This window comes from Ovis aries, chromosome 6 (assembly GCF_016772045.2).
Source record: "Ovis aries strain OAR_USU_Benz2616 breed Rambouillet chromosome 6, ARS-UI_Ramb_v3.0, whole genome shotgun sequence".
Classification (NCBI taxonomy): domain Eukaryota; kingdom Metazoa; phylum Chordata; class Mammalia; order Artiodactyla; family Bovidae; genus Ovis; species Ovis aries.
Window position 1 is genome coordinate 95916636 of NC_056059.1, and position 12103 is coordinate 95928738.

General features: G+C 38.0%; 1 protein-coding gene and 1 pseudogene across 2 annotated transcripts in view; both read left to right on the forward strand.

Annotated features, from left to right (window-relative positions):
* CFAP299 (cilia and flagella associated protein 299) overlaps nucleotides 1-12103 on the forward strand; it is a 697822-nt gene that overhangs the window by 178629 nt on the left and 507090 nt on the right. The window lies entirely within an intron of this gene.
* Nucleotides 7947-9620, forward strand: LOC105607826 (lys-63-specific deubiquitinase BRCC36-like; annotated as a pseudogene).

Below are 12103 nucleotides of genomic sequence, written 5' to 3' on the forward strand. Positions count from 1 at the left end.
GTTCAGAGATTAAATTGCTAGATAAAAATAAAGGTTTTTTTTTGTTTGTTTGTTTTCCCCTCACAACTGAATATATGGATAGAGCTCCATACCTACTTCAAATATTTCTTTTTTCAAACAAATTGAAAGGGTATGTTTTAGCTTGAACGTATCCTTAACTCAATAGATAACCCACAATCATTTGATGACAGTGGAGAACTGCTTAGGTAGCTACATTTTAGGGGCCATATAACTGGCATGTGGAGTACTTTATACAGCCCTGATTGGCAAAAAATAACTTTTACAAGTGTAGAATAGTGATTACCCTCACCTTCACAACATTTGAGATCTATACAAGAAGAGAATCCAGATAGTTTTCATTTATATATTCAAAAGCACTATGGGTAAATCAGTTTCTATCTGCTGTGCTGAAGAACAAGTAAAAACACCAAACTCAGAGATTTCCAGGCTTCCGGATCCAACATTGATTAACTTCCAAGTTCATGGAGGATTGCCTCCTCCCCTCAATGTTTATAGATTTTCTCTGGAACACAGCTCTCCAGACACCAGAACAAGCCAAATGACAAGCTGCCAACAGAGAAATATGGGAAACAGTGGAGAGTACTTTTTAAACTGAGAACCACAAACCTTCTAGAGCCAGAGGTCGACTCTAGAAGTTTAGCCTCTCTTGAATATAAATCCTGAAAATAACATCTTGACCCCAGATGCTTCCATGATGATCTTAGTGACTAATGAAGGGAATGAAGGAAGATGTTTAAACCACAGGATATAGTGTGGTTGGAATTAGATACCTAACTATGGCTGATATAAATTAAATGTTAAACACATTTGCTCATATAGTCTAAATATGTGAAATTGTGTAATTTTTGTTTTAAACACCTTATAAAAAGTAATAGCATGGCACCCTTTATTTTTATTAGTTTATAGCATGCTGAAATATATTGTTCAATCTTGAATTTATGTGAAAGCATTTTAGAAAAAGCTTAGGTAGAGGAGGTGGAATTAAATGTGAGCGTTTATTGACAATAGGACTGCATACTGAGGAAACAAAGTTTTAAGCTGTATTTGCTTTTACATGAAGTAGGTCTTACTTGAAATGAAAGCTGAATAAATAACAAAATCCTTGTTATTTTCATGTGTGAATGTGGCTTGTAGTCAAAAATATATTGTTATATACACTCATAGCAATTTTCCTTAGTCAGACCTTCAATCTTGACCTTTAAGTGTGAATATTAGAACTCTATATTATGATCTTATAAAGTTGCCTATTTCTGAAAAAAAATAGTAACTAGCAACAAAATTTATCAGGTCATAAATAACTTAAAGAATATTACACATTAGGGATATATCATTATTATTTCTGCACATAGAATTGACTATTATAGATGTTAGTATTAACAAATCAGCAACAAAAAATAGCCATATATTTTGAAGGCTGAATATTTGTTTCATTGAGATGAGTAATGGTGACACTATCTAGAAAAAATCATGAATTTATCACAAAATTTATTCCCTGATTGCCCTTTATCCTGCTTCTAGAAACTACTTTTAAAAATTATGGTTGGAACTTATATCTCATCTCCTCCAAGATTCTGTTGCTTCCTCATTGTTCACAGATTCCTCACCTACAGAGCCAGCACCCTGGGGAGTGACCTGTGTAGTTGCAGAGTCCCCCATGGTCCAGTGGTGAAGACTCCACACTACCACTGCAGGGGGCCCAGGTTCAATCCCTGGTTGGGGAACTAAGATCCCACATGCACATGGCCACATAGGGGCTGGGAAAGAAGAAGGGCTGCTTGCTTGGTTTAAAGCTCTGTAATAATTTTGAACAACATGCTCCACATTTCATTTTCTACTTGGTCTCATAAATTATGTGGGAATCCTTCTCCTGCTGCTCCAAACAGAATTTGTTCTCCTCTTTGTCCTTATACTTTTTTTTGGTACCTGTCTGAACTATCATACCAAGTTACACTATAGCTTGATTATCATCTACTTTCTCAGACAGTTGTAGTAGATGCTCTTGGTAGTTAGTTCTCTTTTATCAGCCAGCGTACTCATCTCCTAGATACTGTGAGTACTAGCCTTCTCCAGAGAATTGTGCTGCTCCAGAGATGCAGGAGGCCCTCTGCCTTAAGGTGAAACTGCTCTGCTGTGCCTTGTATGTTGCACAGCTCCTTGTGGTCTCCCTTAGGATCAGCTAAAGTCTAAATTAAACTTTAGCTGAGCCCACAGTCTTGCTTTGGTTTATCCTCTAACTTACCCTCCTTCCCTCACTGCTGTTCTCCTCTGAGAATTCCCTTCATGGTACAGAAGTATCCGAATCCCTGTCTCAGGCTCTGCTGCTAGGTCTTCCTGTCTAAGCCATCCACGGATTAGGACAGGGACCATTTGTTGCTTATGTCTTCATCTCCACCACCTTGCACATTTCTTGGCACATTATAGATACCTTATGATGTTTGAATGAAAGACCTTTCTAAGGATGGTTTATTGGAGTGGTAAATTTCTTCCAGCTTAGTATTGTTCAAGATGTATTTGGAGGATATAAAATAACTTCCTTCACAGATACATGCTTTCCTCTAGCTTCATGGTATGGTCCTTCCAGTAAGAATGTCAGCCCTAGATCATCTCTGACGCCTATAGTTTAAAATGTTTATCTCTTTGACTGCCTATTTTAAACTCAGTTTCTTTTGGAAAGGTTTTGAATTCATAGAGTATTAGAATGAGAGAAGCCTTAGGGAATATCCGAAAGGGGAATGATAAAAGAAAAATTCTTCAAGGTTCAGGAAGTAGGAAGGAAAGAAACAATGAAAAGATCAGAGGTATGGTTACATACACTGGACTGTCCTTTTCCTGTTGAGCTGTATAAATCTTGTTTTGATGATTGTAACAAAATATATGATCAGATGTAATCATCTGGTACACAAGACAATGATATTTACAGGTGAGGAAAGTAAAGGGACTTGAAGAGAGATGTTCACAGTTAAATGGAAGTGGTAAAAATGTTGATACCAGTAAATTACTATGTCACCTGTGTCTACTGTAATTCTCTGAGTAATATTATGAAAACTATGCAAAGAGATAGAGTCAAAAATACTGTAAATCAATCAAGTTGGAATCCTAAAATATATTTAGTTAACCCACAGGAAAGCAGGAAAAGAGAAACAAAAGAATGAATTTCAGGAGAAAGAAACAGAAAAATAATAAAATGGAAGTCTTAAGTCCTAGAGCATTAACAGCTCAATGATACCACTCAAAATATACCAATCAAAACACAGATTGGCAGAATGAATTAAAAAGAATACAACCAGATGTTCTTTGCAAGAGATTCACCTCAAATTCAGGGACATAGTTAGGTTGAAAATAAAGGACTGAAAAAAGTATACATGAAAATACTAATTAAAAAATCAAGAGTGACATACTAATATCTGGCAAATACCAGGGCCAATAAAATTACCACGAGCAAAGAGCATTGATAAAAGGATGAATTTATGAAAAAGACAAAATGATCCTAAATATTTATACACCAAACAATAAAGCTTCAAAATTTAAGAAGCAAAAGCTGAAACAAGAATTAGACAGATCTGCAATTATAGTGGGTGTCTTCAACACCATCCCCTTGGTAACAGAACTACTAGATAAAGTCAGCAAGTGTAAGAAAGATTTATGTATTGAAACCAATATCTAATTGACATATATAGAACACTCCACTCAACAAATAAAGAACAACTGCCTATGGGACATTCAGATAAATAGAATAATTCCTGGGTCATAAAACAAACCTCAGCAAATTTAAAAGAATTAAACTCACACATAGAGGGTTCTCTGACCATCATATAATGAAACTAGAAATCAGTAACAGAAAGATGACAGAAATATCTCTAAACATGTGGAAATTAAATTATACACTTCTAAATGATCCATGGATCAAAGAGAAAGGCTAAAAGGAAAGAGAAAAAAATTTATAGAACTGAATGAAAATGAAAATACAATATTAAAATAAATTGACTGCAGCTGAAGTGTCATGTGGAGGGAAATTTATAATTTATAAATTGTTTATAATTGACAGCTTCCATTGGAAATGTGGTAAGGCCTTAAATAATCTGAGTTCTTATCTCAGAAAGTAGAAAAAAAGAGCCAGATAACCCAAAACAAAGAAATCCAAAGCAAAAGGAAGGAAATAATAAACATTATTGTAGAAACAATGACATAGTAAAGTAGGAAAACAATAGAGCAAATAAACGGAAACAAAAAATCCATAAAAGTAATAAACTTCTAATAATTAAAAAAATATAAGAAACAAGAATGAAACAGACAATATCAGAAATAGATATTACTCCAAATTCTTCAGCCATTAAAAATTAATAAATGAATAATCTGAACAACTTTAATATATTAGATGATATAGAAGAAAGTAGCCAATTCCTTGAAAACCACAAACTATCAAATTTCAACCAAGATGAAGAAAATAATTTCAATAGCCCTTTAACAATTAGGAAACTTGAATTCATAATAAAAAACTACTGAAAAAATATCACCAGATCCAGATAATTTCAGGAGAGATTTCTAGTAAGCCTTCAAAAAGAATTAACAGCTATTTTAAAGTCTCTTTTATAAAATAAATGAGATGGGAATACTTCCCAACTCATTTTAGGAGGCCAGTATTATCCTGACAGTAAAGCCAGAAAAAGATAGTAATGGAAATAAGACAACATGAAGAAAGGTGTCTCAAATAAATTCAGACTCAAAATTTGTCAGCAAAATATGAACAAACTGAATTCAACAATGTACAAGGAGAATTAGTGGAATTTATTCCAGGTATGCAAGGCTTGTTCAGTTTTCAAAATCATCCAGTGTAATTCACCCTATCAACAACTTAAAGAAGAAAAATCATATGATCATATCAATTGACACAGAGAGAACATTAGAATAAAATTCAACATCATTTTATGATAAAATTCTTAGGTTAGAAATAGGATCCATTTAACGAGTGACTTCACTTTCACCTTTCACTTTCATGCATTGGAGAAGGAAATGGCAACCCACTCCAGTGTTCTTGCCTGGAGAATCCCAGGGACGGGGGAGCCTGGTGGGCTGCCGTCTATGGGGTCACACAGAGTCGGACATGACTGAAGCGACTTAGCAGCAGCAGCAGCAGCAACAAAGCATGTATGCTGGAAAATTTTTAATATGCTTATGAAAGAAATCAAAGATCTAAATAAATGAAAAGGTACCGCTGGGTTCATGGATTGGGAGCTCAGCATAATAAAAATGTCATTTCCCTCCTACCTGATCTACAAGTAGAATGAAATTCATGTAAAGTTTCATCAAGGTTTTTATTTATTTATTTTTTTTGTAGATGTAAAAAAGCATATTCTAAAATTTGTGTGTAAGGCACAGAAGTAAAATAGCTGAAATAATCTTGACAAAGAACAATAAAGTAAGAGGGATTGATGTTTATACACTACTGATACTATGTTTAAAATAGATAACTAATGAGAACCTACTATATAGCACAGGGAACTCTACTCAATTCTCTGTGGTGACCTAAATGGGAAAAAAGTCAATAAGAGAAAGGATATATGTATATGTATGACTAATTCACTTTGCTATACAGCAGAAACTAACACAGCATTGTAAAGCATCTATATTCCGATAAAAATTAAAAAGAAATAAAGTTGGAGGAATCACTCTACTTGATACTGTTTACTACATTCTACCCCATAGCGTTTACTGTGCAGATTCAGCAATAAAGACAGTGTGCTATTGGTAGAGGGATACACTAGTCAGAATAAAGAACCCAGAAGAAGATGCACACAAATATGCTCAACTGATTTTTTAAGAAAAATTCGAAAAAGTTTAGTGAAGTAAGGATTGTTGTTCAGTCTCTAAGTCGTGTCCAACTCTTTGCAACCCCATGAACTGCAGCGCCAGTCTTCCCTGTCTATCTCTATGTCTTAGAGTTTGCTCAAATTCATGTCCATTGAGTCAGTGATGCCATTCAACCATCTTATCCTCTGTCACCCTCTTCTTCTCCTGCCTTCAATCTTTCCCAGCACCAGGATCTCTTCCAGTAAATTGGCTCTTCACATCAGGCAGCCAAAGTATTGGAGCTTCAGCTTCAGCACTAGTCCATCCAATGAATATTCAGGGTTGATCTCCTTTAGGATTGACTGGTTTGCGAATTGACTGGTTTGATCTCTCTGCTGTCCAAGGGACTCTCAAGAGTCTTCACCAGCACCACAATCTGAAAGCATCAATTCTTTGGTTCTCAACCTTCTTTATGGTCCAACTCTCATATCAGTACATGACTACTAGAAAAACCATACCTTTGACTATATGGACGTTTGTTGGCAAAGTAACGTGTTTGCTTTTCAATACACCATCTAGGTTTGTCATAGCTTTTCTTCCAAGAAGCCAGCATCTTTCAATTTCATGGCTGCAGTTACTGTCTGCAGTGATTTTGCAGCCTAAGAATATAAAATCTGTCACTGTTTCTACTTTCCCCCCATCTATTTGCCATGAAGTGATGGGACGGCATGCCATGATTTTAGTTTTTTGAACGTTGAGTTTTAAGTCAGCTTAAAGTAAGAATAGCCTTTTCAACAACTGGTGTTAGAATGATTGGAAATCCATAGATAAAAGAAGAAGGAGGACGAGGAGGAGAGGGAGAAGGAGAAATAAGAGAAGCAGAAGGGGAGCATCTCAACTTAAATCTCACACCTAGTGTAAAAACTAACTCAAACTATATCATAGAATTAAATACAAAATATAAAAATATGCAACTTTTAGCAAAACAGTTTAGAAAATATTCAGCCCCTAGAGCTATTCAGATGTTCTTAGATGTGATACAAATAGCATGATCCATAAGAAGAAAACTGAATAAATTGGATTTCATCAAAATTTTAAGTTTTGCCATGCAAAAGTCCATGTGAAAAGGATGAAAAAAACTGCAGATTGGGGGAAAATATTTGCAGGCTATTTATCCAACAAAAGGCTAAAATATAGAGTATATTAAGAACTCTGGAAACACAAGAGTAAAAAAAAAAAACAAAATGGAAAAAGGACATGAAGAGGCATTTCAGTGAAAAGGAAATACAGATGGCAAATAAGCACATGGAAATATGTTCAACATCAAAGAAGCACAAATTAAAACCTCAATGAGGCATTCCTGCACATCTATCAGAAGGGAAAAAATGAAAAAAAAAAATAGTAACAATACCAAGTGCTTGAGAGGATGTGGAGAAACTGGATCTGTTACAGGTGGGAATGTAAAATGCTGCAGCCTCTTTGGAAAACAAATTGGCAGTTTGTTATAAAACCAAACATGCAATTTCCATATGACCCATTAATTGTCCTCCTAGGCATTTATCCTAGAGAAGTGAAAACTTATAGTCACGTAAACTCCTGTAAAGTTCATAGCAGCATTCCTTGGAGTAGCCCAAAATTGAAATAAGTCCCAGTGCTCTTCAGTAGATAAGTGATTAAACAAACTATCATGTGTATATACCATCGAGTACTGCTGCTGCTGCTGCTGCTAAGTCGCTTCAGTCGTGTCCAACTCTGTGTGACCCTGTAGACGGAAGCCCACCAGGCTCCCCCGTCCCTGGGATCCTCCAGGCAAGAACACTGGAGTGGGTTGCCATTTCCTTCTCCAATGCATGAAAGTGAAAAGTGAAAGTGAAGTTGCTCAGTCGCGTCCGACTTTTAGCGACCCCCTGGATTGCACCCTACCAGGCTCCTCTGTCCATGGGATTTTCCAGGCAAGAGTACTGGAGTGGAGTGACATTGCTTCTCCGACCATGGAGTACTACTCAGGAATAAAAAGAAAGGACCTGATTCAGATAGCAAATTGGGTGAATATCTAGGTAATTATGCTGAGTGAAAAACAGCCAGTCACCAAAGGTTACATACCTTGGTTCCATTTGTAGAACATTTTTAGAGATTGAAGTCCAGGGCCAAGATGGTGGTTGCAGGCGGTGCAAGTGGTCCATCTGGAGTCGGACGCCTTCCTCGTGTGTCTCAATCACGCTGTGAGCATGGAGAAGGAATAGGTGATGGGGCTGTGCAATGGGGAGGCTGACACTGTCAGAACTGTTCACGTTCATTCTGTCATCATCCTGCAACGTTCTGATAAGAGGAAGGAGGATTGTGTAGAAATTTCTCCAGAGCAGCTGTCTGCGGCCTCAACAGAGGCAGAGAGGTTGGCTGAACTGACGGATCGCCCCATGAGAGTTGTGAGTTGGTATCACTCCCATCCCCATATAACTGTTTGGCCTTCACATGTTGATGTCCACACACAAGCCATGTACCAGATGATGGATCAAGGCTTTGTAGGACTTATATTTTTCTGCTTCATAGAAGATAAAAATACAGACTGGATGGGTACTCTATACTGGCTTTCAATCCATACAGGCCCAAAAAGAGCTCAGACTATAAGAGAATTGAAATCCCAATTCATATTGTACTTCATGTAACCAGTGAGAAAGTATGCCTTGAGTCAGCAGTTGAGCTGCCCAAGATCCTGTGCCAAGAAGAACAAGATGGGTATAGGAGGATCCACAGCCTTACACATCTGGACTCAGTAACCAAGATCCATAATGGCTCAGTATTTACCAAGAATCTGTGCAGTCAGATGTCAGCGGTCAGCAGACCTCTACTGCAGTGAGTGGTTGGAGGACAGACTGGAGCAAAACCAACAGTGTGTGCAGGAGCTGCAACAGGAAAAGGAAGAGCTTCTGCAAGAACTTTCTTCTCTAGAATAAAGCAGGAGACAGAACGGGGAAGGATGAAAATATCCAGGAATAAAGTTAATTAGGCTAAATCCGTTTTGAAGAAGAAAAAATGGGGGGGGGGGGACTCACTTTACCTGACTTCAAGATTTACTATAAAGCTGCAGGGATCAAGACAGCCCAACCGATTCTGACAAAGGTACAGAAGGAATTCAACGGAGGAAGGACAGTCTTTTCAACAAATCATGTTGGTGCAGTTGGCAAAGAAAAGGAACTTTGACCTAAACTGTATACAATATACAAATTTGAAAATGTATCATGATGTTGGGTGTAAGATGTAAAACTGTAAAACCTTTAGGGAAAAAAAAAATCATAGAAAAATCTTTAGGATCTTGGGCTAGGCAACAAGCTCTTGGCCTTCACTCCAAAAGCACAGTCCTAAAAGGAAAAAGTTGATACACTGGACTTTATCAAAAGGAAAAACTTCTGCTCTGCAAACAATTTAAGAGGAAGATGTTATTGACAGAAATCACTTGCAAACCATTTATCGTATTGAATCTGGAATATATTGTATAAAGTCAAGAGAAAAAATAATACAATTAGAAAATGAGCAGAAGACATGAATAGACATAGCACTGAAGAGGGAATGTTGATGGCAAGCAAGCATAGGAGAAAATGCTGAATCTTATTAGTAATCAGGGGATGCAAATTCAAACCACAAGGAATTATGACTATGTACTTATCAGAATGGCTAAAGAAAATAACAATGAAAATGGGGACTTCCTGGCAGTTCAGTGGTTGAGACTCTGCATTTCAGTGCCGGGGGCATGGGTTTGATCCCTAGTTGGGGAACTAAGATCCCACATGCCTCAGGGTGTGGCCAGATTTTTTTTAAAATAGTGAAAATAGCAGATGCTGTTGAGCATACAAATTGGAGATCTCATACTTTGCTAAATGGAATGTAAAATGGTAAGCCACTCTGAAAAAAAGAGTTTGGAAACTTCTAATAAACTTAAACATGAAAGTGAAAGTGTTAGCTGCTCAGTCATGTCTGACTCTTTGGACCCCATGGACTGTAGCCTGCCAGGCTCCTCTGTCCATAGGGATTCTCCAGGCAGGAATACTGCAGTGGGTTGCCATTCCCTTCTCCAGGGGATTTTCCTGACCCAGCGATCGAAAGTTAAACATACATGCACTTTATTACCCAGCAACTGTTTTTCTGGACATCTATCCCAAAGAAATGAAAGCCTATTATTGGCACAAAAACTTCTATACAGATGTTATTAGCACTTTCATTTGTAATAGCCCCAAATGAAACAACCCAGATATCCTGCAGTTGAATGTGCAGTTAAACCAACCATGCACACCATGGGATACTACGCTGCAATGTAAAGAAACAGAATATTGATACACACAGCTTGGATGGACCTCAAGTGTATTATGATGAATGAAAAAAGTCTCAACAAGTCACCACATTTGTATAACACCACATTTGTATAACAAGTCACCACATTTGTATAACATTCTAAATGCTTGAAATGAAAAAATTATAGAAATGAAGAACAGATTAATGGTTGCCAGGGATAGGGACTGGAGGGGGTATGAGATATGGGTGATTATAAAGGGTAACAACACAAGCAGTTCCTTTGTACTGATGAAACACTTCTATTTCTTGATTGTGGTGCTGATTACATGAATGTATATCTGCGCTAAAACTATGTGAAAGGGAAGTTGCTCAGTCGTGTCCAACTCTTTGCGACCCCATGGACTTTAGCCCACCAGGCTCCTCCATCCATGGGATTCTCCAGGCAAGAGTACTGGAGTGGGTTGCCACTTCCTTCTCCAGGGGATCTTCCCTACCCAGGGATCGAACCCAGGTCTCCCACATTGTAGGCAGATGCTTTACCAAAAGCTATATAGAGCTACACAAAAAACCCCACAAATGAGGGCATGTAAAATCTGGTGAAATCAAATAAGGTCTATCAGTCTAGTCAGCAGTACTGTACCATTGTCAGCATGTTGGTTTTGAAGTTGGACTATAAAAATGTGTAAGATCTTACCACTGGGGGAAACTAGGACTCCCTTACTATTTTTACACCTTCCTGTTAATCTGCAATTATTGCAAAATAGAGTTGTAAGTTAAAATTGAAGTCCAGTTGATGTATAATATTATATGTTACAACTGTATAATATATGATTCAAAAATCTAAAGGTCATATTTCATTTATAGTTATTATAAAATATTGGCTATAATAGTTTGACCCTCTTAATCCCCAGCCCCTATATTGCTGCTCTGCGTTCACTCTCCCCACTGGTAACCAATGGCTTATTCTTTCTCTCTGTAAGTCTGCTCCTTTTTTGATCTAGTCTGCTTGTTTTTTGTTTTCAGTTATAGTGACTATTAAAAAAAAAAAAGGAGCAGACTTCCAGATAGTTTTTGTTTCCTTTAGATTCTACTTATAAGTGACATCATACAGATTGTGTTTTTCTCTGTCTGACTTATTTCACTCAGCATGTTCTGTGCTTAGTCGCTCAGTGGTCCAACTCTTTGCAACATGGGGTAGACTGTAGCCCATTAGGCTCCTTTCCATGTGGATTTTCCAGGCAAGAATTTTGGAGTGGGTTATGATGCTCTCCTCCAAGGGATCTTCCAGACCCAGGGTCTCCTGCATGAAGGCAGATTCTTTACCAGCTGACCTACCAGGGAAGCCCTCACTCAGCATCAGTCAGTTCAGTTCAGTTCAGTCACTCAGTCGTGTCCGACTCTTTGCGACCCCATGAATTGCAGCATGCCAGGCCTCCCTGTCCATCACCAACTCCCGGAGTTCACTCAGACTCACGTCCATCAAGTCAGTGATGCCATCCAGCCATCTCATCCTCTGTTGTCCCCTTCTCCTCCTGCTCCCAATCCCTCCCAGCATCAGAGTCTTTTCCAATGAGTCAACTCTTCGCATGAGGTGGCCAAAGTACTGGAGTTTCAGCTTTAGCATCATTCCTTCCAAAGAAATCCCATGGCTGATCTCCTTCAGAATGGACTGATTGGATCTCCTTGCAGTCCAAGGGACTCTCAAGAGTCTTCTCCAACACCACAGTTGAAAAGCATCAATTCTTCGGTGCTCTGCCTTCTTCACGGTCCAACTCTCACATCCATACATGACCACAGGAAAAACCATAGCCTTGACTAGATGGACCTTAGTTGGCAAAGTATTGTCTCTGCTTTTGAATATGCTATCTAGGTCTTTAATACCCTCCAAATTATAGAGCAGTTTTTAAATAACAGGACTTCCCTGGTGGCTCAGATCGTAAAGCATTTGTCTACAATGCAGGAGACCCGGGTTCGATCCCTGGGTCGGGAAGATCCCCTGGAGAAGGAA